At 52.0% G+C, this 10,043-nt stretch overlaps 5 non-coding genes across 5 annotated transcripts; all 5 read left to right on the forward strand.

The window, feature by feature from the left end:
* Window positions 1–494: 494 nt before the first annotated feature.
* TRNAK-UUU (transfer RNA lysine (anticodon UUU)) lies at window positions 495–568 on the forward strand. The gene has a single exon. It is a non-coding gene; the product is annotated as a tRNA-Lys (tRNA).
* Window positions 569–2,708: 2,140 nt separating this feature from the next.
* Window positions 2,709–2,781, forward strand: TRNAN-GUU (transfer RNA asparagine (anticodon GUU)). The gene has a single exon. It is a non-coding gene; the product is annotated as a tRNA-Asn (tRNA).
* Window positions 2,782–3,885: 1,104 nt separating this feature from the next.
* TRNAK-UUU (transfer RNA lysine (anticodon UUU)) lies at window positions 3,886–3,959 on the forward strand. The gene has a single exon. It is a non-coding gene; the product is annotated as a tRNA-Lys (tRNA).
* A 2,141-nt stretch (window positions 3,960–6,100) lies between these two features.
* On the forward strand, window positions 6,101–6,173 carry TRNAN-GUU (transfer RNA asparagine (anticodon GUU)). The gene has a single exon. It is a non-coding gene; the product is annotated as a tRNA-Asn (tRNA).
* A 1,103-nt stretch (window positions 6,174–7,276) lies between these two features.
* Window positions 7,277–7,350, forward strand: TRNAK-UUU (transfer RNA lysine (anticodon UUU)). The gene has a single exon. It is a non-coding gene; the product is annotated as a tRNA-Lys (tRNA).
* The last annotated feature ends 2,693 nt before the right edge of the window (window positions 7,351–10,043 follow it).

Consider the following 10,043-nt stretch of genomic DNA (forward strand, 5'->3'; position numbering starts at 1 on the left):
GGCCTGATAGCTCTGAAGCAATGTTCTGATGGTGTTGAGAGTGGAGCACGACTGTCTCTGTGGCGCAATTGGCTAGCGCGATCGGCTGTTAACTGAAAGGTTGGAGGTTCGAGCCCTCCCGGGAGTGGTTTGTTGCTTTTTTTCTTTGGGCTGATAGCTTTGAAGATATGTTCTCAAGGTGGTGAGAGTGGAGCAGGACTGTCTCCGTGGCGCAATTGGCTAGCGCGATCAGCTGTTAACCAAAAGGTTGGAGGTTCGAGCCCACCCGGTGGTGGTGCGGCGCTTTTTTTTCTTTGGGCTCATAGATTTGAAGATATGTTCTGATGGTGGTGAGAGTGGAGCAGGACTGTCTCCGTGGCGCAATTGGCTAGCGCGATCGGCTGTTAACCGAAAGGTTGGAGGTTCGTGCCCTCCCGGAAGTGGTGTGTTGCTTTTTTATTTGCGCTGATAGCTTTACAGTTATGTTCTGACAGTGGTGAGAATGGAGCACGACTGTCTCCGTGGCGCATTTGGCTAGCGCGTTCGGCTTTTAACCGAAAGTTTGGAGGTTCGAGCCCTCCCGGAAGCGGTGTGTCACTTTTTTTATCTTTGCGCCGATAGCTTTGGAGAAATGTTTTCACGGTGGTGAGAGTTGCGCATGACTGTCTCCGCTGCGCAATTGGCTAGCGCGATCGGCTGTTAACCAAAAGGTTGGAGTTCCGAGCCCTCCCGGGAGTGGTGTGATGCTCTTTTCTTTGTGCTGATAGCTTTGGAGAAATGTTCTGACGTTGGTGAGATTGGAGCACGACTGTCTCCGTGGCGCAATTGGCTACCACGTTCGGCTGTTAACCGAAAATTTGGAGGTTCGAGCCCTCCAGGGAGTGGTGTGTTGCTTTTTCTTTGCGCTGATAGCTTTGAAGATATGTTCTGATGGTGGTGGGAGTGGAGCACGAATATCTCCGTGGCGCAATCGGCTAGCGTGATCGGCTGTTAACCGAAAGGTTGGAGGTTCGAGTCCACCCGGTGGTGGTGCGGCGCTTTTTTTTTCTTTGGGCTGATAGCTTTGAAGATATGTTCTGATGGGGGTAAGAGTGGAGCAGGACTGTCTCCGTGGCGCATTTGGCTAGCGCAATCGGCTGTTAACCGAAAGGTTGGAGGTTCGTGCCCTCCCGGAAGTGGTGTGTTGCTTTTTTCTTTGCGCTGATAGCTTTAAAGTTATGTTCTGACAGTGGTGAGAATGGAGCACGACAGTCTCCGTGGCGCATTTGGCTAGCGCGTTCGGCTGTTAATCGAAATGTTGGAGGTTCGAGCCCTCCCGGGAGTGGTGTGTCGCTTTTTTTTTTTGCGCTGATAGCTGTCAAGAAATGTTCTGACGGTGGTGAGAGTGGAGCACGACTGTCTCCGTGGCGCAATTGGCTAGCGCGTTCGTATGGTAATTGAAAGGTTGGAGGTTCGAGCCCTTCCGGGAGCAGTGTGTCGCTTTTTTTATTGCGCTGATAGCTTTTGAGAAATGTACAGACGGTGGTGAGAGCGCTGAACTACTGTCTTCGTGGCACATTTGGCTAGCGCGTTCGACTGTTAACCGAAAGGCTGGAGGTTCGAGCCCTCCCAGGAGCGGTGTGTCGCTTTTTTCTTCTTGGCGCTGAAAGCTTTGGAGAAATGTTCTGACGGTGGTGAAAGTGGAGCACGACTATCTCCGTTGCGCCATTGGCTAGCGCGATGGGCTGTTAACCGAAAGGTTGGAGTTTCGAGCCCACCCGTGGACGGTGTGTCGCTTTTTTTTGCTTTGCGCTGATGGCGTTGAAGATATGTTCTGATGGTGGTGAGAGTGAAGCACGACTGTCTCCGTGGCGCAATTGGCTAGCGCGATTGGCTGTTAACCGAAAGGTTGGAGTTTCCAGTCCACCCGTGGACGGTGTGTCGCTTTTTTTGCTTTGCGCTGATGGCGTTGAAAATATGTTCTGATGGTGGTGAGAGTGAAGCACGACTGTCTCCGTGGCGCAATTGGCTAGCGCGATCGGCTGTTAACCGAAAGTTTGGAGGTTCGAGCCCACCCGGGGGCGGTACGGCGCTTTTTTTTTCTTTGGGCTGATAGCTTTGAAGATATGTTTGATGGTGGTGAGAGTGGTGCAGGACTGTCTCCGTAGCGCAATTGGCTAGCGCGATTGGCTGTTAACCAAAAGGTTGGAGGTTTGAGCCCACCAGGGGACGGTGTGTCGCTTTTTTCTTTGCGCTGATAGCTTTGAAGATATGTTCTTATGGTGGTGAGAGCGGAGAACGACTGTCTCCGTGGCTGTCGCAATTGGCTAGCGCGATCGGCTGTTGACCGAGAGGTTGGAGGTTCGAGCCCTCCCGGGAGTGGTGTGTTGCTTTTTTCTTTGCGCTGATAGCTTTGAAGGTATGTTCTGATGGTTGTGAGAGTGGACCACGACTGTCTCCGTGGCGCAATTGGCTAGCGCGTTGGGCTGTTAACCGAAAGCTTGGAGGTTCTAGCCCACCCGGTTGTGGTGCTGCGCTTTTTTTCCTTTGGGCTGATAGCTCTGAGGAAATGTTCTGACGGTGGTGAAAGTGTAGCGCGACTGTCTCCGTGTCGCAATTGGCTAGCGCGATCGGCTTTTAACTGAAAGGTTGGAGGTTCGAGCCCTCCCGAGAGTGGTGTGTTGCTCTTTTTTCTTTGGGCTGATAGCTTTGAAGATATGTTCTGATGGTGGTGAGAGTAGAGCAGGACTGTCTCCGTGGCGCAACTGGCTAGCGCGTTCGGCTGTTAACCGAAATTTGGAGGTTCGAGCCCTCCCGGAAGCAATGTGTCAGTTTTTTTTATCTTTGCGCTGATAGCTTTGGAGAAATGTTTTCACGGTGGTGAGAGTTGCGCATGACTGTCTCCGCTGCGCAATTGGCTAGCGCGATCGGCTGTTAACCAAAAGGTTTGAGTTCCGAGCCCTCCCGGGAGTGGTGTGATGCTCTTTTCTTTGTGCTGATAGATTTGGAGAAATGTTCTGACGTTGGTGAGATTGGAGCACGACTGTCCCCGTGGCGCAATTGGCTAGCACGTTCGGCTGTTAACCGAAAATTTGGAGGTTCGAGCCCTCCCGGGAGTGGTGTGTTGCTCTTTCTTTGCGCTGATAGCTTTGAAGATATGTTCTGATGGTGGTGAGAGTGGAGCACGACTGTCTCCGGGGCGCAATCGGCTAGCGTGAACGGCTGTTAAACGAAAGGTTGGAGGTTCGCGCCCACCCGGTGGTGGTGCGGCGCTTTTTTTTTCTTTGGGCTGATAGTCTGAAGAAATGTTCTGACGGTGGTGAGAGAGGAGCACGACTGTCTCCGTGGCGCTATTGGCTAGCGCGATGGGCTGTTAACCGAAAGGTTGGAGGTTCGAGCCCACCCGGTGGTGGTGCGGCGCTTTTTTTCTTTTGGCCTGATAGCTCTGAAGAAATGTTCTGATGGTGTTGAGAGTGGAGCACGACTGTCTCTGTGGCGCAATTGGCTAGCGCGATCGGCTGTTAACTGAAAGGTTGGAGGTTCGAGCCCTCCCGGGAGTGGTTTGTTGCTTTTTTTCTTTGGGCTGATAGCTTTGAAGATATGTTCTCAAGGTGGTGAGAGTGGAGCAGGACTGTCTCCGTGGCGCAATTGGCTAGCGCGATCAGCTGTTAACCAAAAGGTTGGAAGTTCGAGCCCACCCGGTGGTGGTGCGGCGCTTTTTTTTCTTTGGGCTCATAGATTTGAAGATATGTTCTGATGGTGGTGAGAGTGGAGCAGGACTGTCTCCGTGGCGCAATTGGCTAGCGCGATCGGCTGTTAACCGAAAGGTTGGAGGTTCGTGCCCTCCCGGAAGTGGTGTGTTGCTTTTTTATTTGCGCTGATAGCTTTACAGTTATGTTCTGACAGTGGTGAGAATGGAGCACGACTGTCTCCGTGGCGCATTTGGCTAGCGCGTTCGGCTTTTAACCGAAAGTTTGGAGGTTCGAGCCCTCCCGGAAGCGGTGTGTCACTTTTTTTATCTTTGCGCCGATAGCTTTGGAGAAATGTTTTCACGGTGGTGAGAGTTGCGCATGACTGTCTCCGCTGCGCAATTGGCTAGCGCGATCGGCTGTTAACCAAAAGGTTGGAGTTCCGAGCCCTCCCGGGAGTGGTGTGATGCTCTTTTCTTTGTGCTGATAGCTTTGGAGAAATGTTCTGACGTTGGTGAGATTGGAGCACGACTGTCTCCGTGGCGCAATTGGCTACCACGTTCGGCTGTTAACCGAAAATTTGGAGGTTCGAGCCCTCCAGGGAGTGGTGTGTTGCTTTTTCTTTGCGCTGATAGCTTTGAAGATATGTTCTGATGGTGGTGGGAGTGGAGCACGAATATCTCCGTGGCGCAATCGGCTAGCGTGATCGGCTGTTAACCGAAAGGTTGGAGGTTCGAGTCCACCCGGTGGTGGTGCGGCGCTTTTTTTTTCTTTGGGCTGATAGCTTTGAAGATATGTTCTGATGGGGGTAAGAGTGGAGCAGGACTGTCTCCGTGGCGCATTTGGCTAGCGCAATCGGCTGTTAACCGAAAGGTTGGAGGTTCGTGCCCTCCCGGAAGTGGTGTGTTGCTTTTTTCTTTGCGCTGATAGCTTTAAAGTTATGTTCTGACAGTGGTGAGAATGGAGCACGACAGTCTCCGTGGCGCATTTGGCTAGCGCGTTCGGCTGTTAATCGAAATGTTGGAGGTTCGAGCCCTCCCGGGAGTGGTGTGTCGCTTTTTTTTTTTTGCGCTGATAGCTGTCAAGAAATGTTCTGACGGTGGTGAGAGTGGAGCACGACTGTCTCCGTGGCGCAATTGGCTAGCGCGTTCGTATGGTAATTGAAAGGTTGGAGGTTCGAGCCCTTCCGGGAGCAGTGTGTCGCTTTTTTTATTGCGCTGATAGCTTTTGAGAAATGTACAGACGGTGGTGAGAGCGCTGAACTACTGTCTTCGTGGCACATTTGGCTAGCGCGTTCGACTGTTAACCGAAAGGCTGGAGGTTCGAGCCCTCCCAGGAGCGGTGTGTCGCTTTTTTCTTCTTGGCGCTGAAAGCTTTGGAGAAATGTTCTGACGGTGGTGAAAGTGGAGCACGACTATCTCCGTTGCGCCATTGGCTAGCGCGATGGGCTGTTAACCGAAAGGTTGGAGTTTCGAGCCCACCCGTGGACGGTGTGTCGCTTTTTTTTGCTTTGCGCTGATGGCGTTGAAGATATGTTCTGATGGTGGTGAGAGTGAAGCACGACTGTCTCCGTGGCGCAATTGGCTAGCGCGATCGGCTGTTAACCGAAAGGTTGGAGTTTCCAGTCCACCCGTGGACGGTGTGTCGCTTTTTTTGCTTTGCGCTGATGGCGTTGAAAATATGTTCTGATGGTGGTGAGAGTGAAGCACGACTGTCTCCGTGGCGCAATTGGCTAGCGCGATCGGCTGTTAACCGAAAGTTTGGAGGTTCGAGCCCACCCGGGGGCGGTACGGCGCTTTTTTTTTCTTTGGGCTGATAGCTTTGAAGATATGTTTGATGGTGGTGAGAGTGGTGCAGGACTGTCTCCGTAGCGCAATTGGCTAGCGCGATTGGCTGTTAACCAAAAGGTTGGAGGTTTGAGCCCACCAGGGGACGGTGTGTCGCTTTTTTCTTTGCGCTGATAGCTTTGAAGATATGTTCTTATGGTGGTGAGAGCGGAGAACGACTGTCTCCGTGGCTGTCGCAATTGGCTAGCGCGATCGGCTGTTGACCGAGAGGTTGGAGGTTCGAGCCCTCCCGGGAGTGGTGTGTTGCTTTTTTCTTTGCGCTGATAGCTTTGAAGGTATGTTCTGATGGTTGTGAGAGTGGACCACGACTGTCTCCGTGGCGCAATTGGCTAGCGCGTTGGGCTGTTAACCGAAAGCTTGGAGGTTCTAGCCCACCCGGTTGTGGTGCTGCGCTTTTTTTCCTTTGGGCTGATAGCTCTGAGGAAATGTTCTGACGGTGGTGAAAGTGTAGCGCGACTGTCTCCGTGTCGCAATTGGCTAGCGCGATCGGCTTTTAACTGAAAGGTTGGAGGTTCGAGCCCTCCCGAGAGTGGTGTGTTGCTCTTTTTTCTTTGGGCTGATAGCTTTGAAGATATGTTCTGATGGTGGTGAGAGTAGAGCAGGACTGTCTCCGTGGCGCAACTGGCTAGCGCGTTCGGCTGTTAACCGAAATTTGGAGGTTCGAGCCCTCCCGGAAGCAATGTGTCAGTTTTTTTATCTTTGCGCTGATAGCTTTGGAGAAATGTTTTCACGGTGGTGAGAGTTGCGCATGACTGTCTCCGCTGCGCAATTGGCTAGCGCGATCGGCTGTTAACCAAAAGGTTTGAGTTCCGAGCCCTCCCGGGAGTGGTGTGATGCTCTTTTCTTTGTGCTGATAGATTTGGAGAAATGTTCTGACGTTGGTGAGATTGGAGCACGACTGTCCCCGTGGCGCAATTGGCTAGCACGTTCGGCTGTTAACCGAAAATTTGGAGGTTCGAGCCCTCCCGGGAGTGGTGTGTTGCTCTTTCTTTGCGCTGATAGCTTTGAAGATATGTTCTGATGGTGGTGAGAGTGGAGCACGACTGTCTCCGGGGCGCAATCGGCTAGCGTGAACGGCTGTTAAACGAAAGGTTGGAGGTTCGCGCCCACCCGGTGGTGGTGCGGCGCTTTTTTTTTCTTTGGGCTGATAGTCTGAAGAAATGTTCTGACGGTGGTGAGAGAGGAGCACGACTGTCTCCGTGGCGCTATTGGCTAGCGCGATGGGCTGTTAACCGAAAGGTTGGAGGTTCGAGCCCACCCGGTGGTGGTGCGGCGCTTTTTTTCTTTTGGCCTGATAGCTCTGAAGAAATGTTCTGATGGTGTTGAGAGTGGAGCACGACTGTCTCTGTGGCGCAATTGGCTAGCGCGATCGGCTGTTAACTGAAAGGTTGGAGGTTCGAGCCCTCCCGGGAGTGGTTTGTTGCTTTTTTTCTTTGGGCTGATAGCTTTGAAGATATGTTCTCAAGGTGGTGAGAGTGGAGCAGGACTGTCTCCGTGGCGCAATTGGCTAGCGCGATCAGCTGTTAACCAAAAGGTTGGAAGTTCGAGCCCACCCGGTGGTGGTGCGGCGCTTTTTTTTCTTTGGGCTCATAGATTTGAAGATATGTTCTGATGGTGGTGAGAGTGGAGCAGGACTGTCTCCGTGGCGCAATTGGCTAGCGCGATCGGCTGTTAACCGAAAGGTTGGAGGTTCGTGCCCTCCCGGAAGTGGTGTGTTGCTTTTTTATTTGCGCTGATAGCTTTACAGTTATGTTCTGACAGTGGTGAGAATGGAGCACGACTGTCTCCGTGGCGCATTTGGCTAGCGCGTTCGGCTTTTAACCGAAAGTTTGGAGGTTCGAGCCCTCCCGGAAGCGGTGTGTCACTTTTTTTATCTTTGCGCCGATAGCTTTGGAGAAATGTTTTCACGGTGGTGAGAGTTGCGCATGACTGTCTCCGCTGCGCAATTGGCTAGCGCGATCGGCTGTTAACCAAAAGGTTGGAGTTCCGAGCCCTCCCGGGAGTGGTGTGATGCTCTTTTCTTTGTGCTGATAGCTTTGGAGAAATGTTCTGACGTTGGTGAGAATGGAGCACGACTGTCTCCGTGGCGCAATTGGCTACCACGTTCGGCTGTTAACCGAAAATTTGGAGGTTCGAGCCCTCCCGGGAGTGGTGTGTTGCTTTTTCTTTGCGCTGATAGCTTTGAAGATATGTTCTGATGGTGGTGGGAGTGGAGCACGAATATCTCCGTGGCGCAATCGGCTAGCGTGATCGGCTGTTAACCGAAAGGTTGGAGGTTCGAGCCCACCTGGTGGTGGTGCGGCGCTTTTTTTTCTTTGGGCTCATAGATTTGAAAATATGTTCTGACGGTGGTAAGAGTGAAGCATGACTGTCTCCGTGGTGCAATTGGCTAGCGCGATCGGCTGTTAACAGAAAGGTTGGAGGTAAGAGCCCACCCGGGGGTGGTGCGGCGCGTTTTTTTCTTTGGGCTTATAGCTTTGAAGATATGTTTGATGGTGTTGAGAGTGGTGCAGAAATGTCTCCGTAGCGCAATTGGCTAGCGCGATTGGCTGCTAACCGAAAGGTTGGAGGTTTCAGCCCACCAGGGGACGGTGTGTCGCATTTTTCTTGCGCTGATAGCTTTGAAGATATGTTCTAATGGTGGTGAGAGGGGAGAACGACAGTCTCCGTGGCGCTATTGCCTAGCGCGTTCGGCCGTTAACCGAAAAGCTGGAGGTTCGAGCCCACCCGGTGGTGGTACGGCGCTTTTGTTTCTTTGGGCTGATAGCTCTGAAGAAATGTTCTGACGGTGGTGAGAGTAGAGCGCGACTTTCTCCGTGGCGCATTTGGCTAGCGCGATCGGCTGTTAACCGAAAGGTTGGAGGTTCGAGCCCACCCGGTGGTGGTGCGGCGCTTTTTTCTTCTTTGCGCTGATAGCTTTGAAGAAATGTTCTGACGGGGGTGAGAGTGCATCAAAAATGTCTCCGTGAAGCAATTGGCTAGCGCGTTCGGCTGTCAACCGAAAGGTTGGAGGTTCGAGCCCACCCGGTGGTGGTGCGGCGCTTTTTTTTCTTTGGGCTCATAGATTTGAAGATATGTTCCGACGGTGGTAAGAGTGAAGCATGACTGTCTCCGTGGTGCAATTGGCTAGCGCGATCGGCTGTTAACAGAAAGGTTGGAGGTTAGAGCCCACCCGGGAGTGGTGCGGCGCTTTTTTTTCTTTGGGCTTATAGCTTTGAAGATATGTTTGATGGTGGTGAGAGTGATGCAGGAATGTCTCCGTGGCGCAATTGGCTAGCGCGATTGGCTGTTAACCGAAAGGTTGGAGGTTTGAGCCCACCAGGGGACGGTGTGTCGCTTTTTTTCTTTGCGCTGATAGCTTTGAAGATATTTTCTAATGGTGGTGAGAGGGGAGAACGACAGTCTCCGTGGCGCTATTGCCTAGCGCGTTCGGCCGTTAACCGAAAAACTGGAGGTTCGAGCCCACCTGGTGGTGGTGCGGCACTTTTGTTTCTTTGGGCTGATAGCTCTGAAGAAATGTTCTGACGGTGGTGAGAGTAGAGCACGACTTTCTCCGTGGCGCAATTGGCTAGCGCGATCAGCTGTTAACCGAAAGGTTGGAGGTTCGAGCCCACCCGGTGGTGGTGCGGCGCTTTTTTCTTCTTTGCGCTGATAGCTTTGAAGAAATGTTCTGACGGGGGTGAGAGTGCAGCAAAAATGTCTCCGTGAAGCAATTGGCTAGCGCGTTCGGCTGTTAACCGAAAGTTTGGAGATTCGAGCCCTCCCGGTAGATGTGTGTTGCTTTTTTTTGCGCTGATGGCTTTGGAGAAATGTTCTGATGGTGGTGAGAGTGCAGCACGAACTTCCAATCACAGGTAATTTTATTAGGTTCCTTCCGTTCAAAAAGAGTCTGACTGATAATACTCCTTACGACTTGTTTATGTTGTTGGGACTGTATTCATTATGGAAAAGTCGCATGATTGATAGACATGCCGAGCCACCATGGTCGACTAGGTCTGTCTTCCGAGAAGCAGCTGCTCAAGTGCGCAGTGTTGTCGACACTTTTGACCCTGTTCCGGAGTCACTTCTCGTTCTTGACGCTTTTGCGTGTTTTCCGGACTTCTGGTGAAGTATGCTCTTTGTACATTACTGTTGATAATTTCATTCATTTAAGAAAAAAAAAAGTCTCCGTGGCGCAATATTCTAGCGCGATCGGCTGTTAATCGAAACGTTGGAGGTTCGAGCCCTCCCGGGAGTGGTGTGTCGCTTTTTTTTTCTTTGAGCTGATAGCTTTCAAGAAATGTTCTGACGGTGGTGAGAGTGGAGCACGACTGTCTCCGTGGCGCAATTGGCTAGCGCGTTCGTATGGTAATCGAAAGGTTGGAGGTTCCAGCCCTTCCGTGAGCAGTGTGTCGCTTTTTTTATTGCGCTCATAGCTTTGGAGAAATGTACAGACGGTGGTGAGAGCACTGCACTACTGTCTTCGTGGCACATTTGGCTAGCGCGTTCGACTGTTAACCGAAAGGCTTGAGGTTCGAGCCCTCCCAGGAGCGGTGTGTCGCTTTTTTCT

The sequence above is a fragment of the Rhipicephalus microplus genome, unplaced genomic scaffold (assembly GCF_043290135.1).
Source record: "Rhipicephalus microplus isolate Deutch F79 unplaced genomic scaffold, USDA_Rmic scaffold_44, whole genome shotgun sequence".
NCBI classification, from domain to species: Eukaryota; Metazoa; Arthropoda; class Arachnida; order Ixodida; family Ixodidae; genus Rhipicephalus; species Rhipicephalus microplus.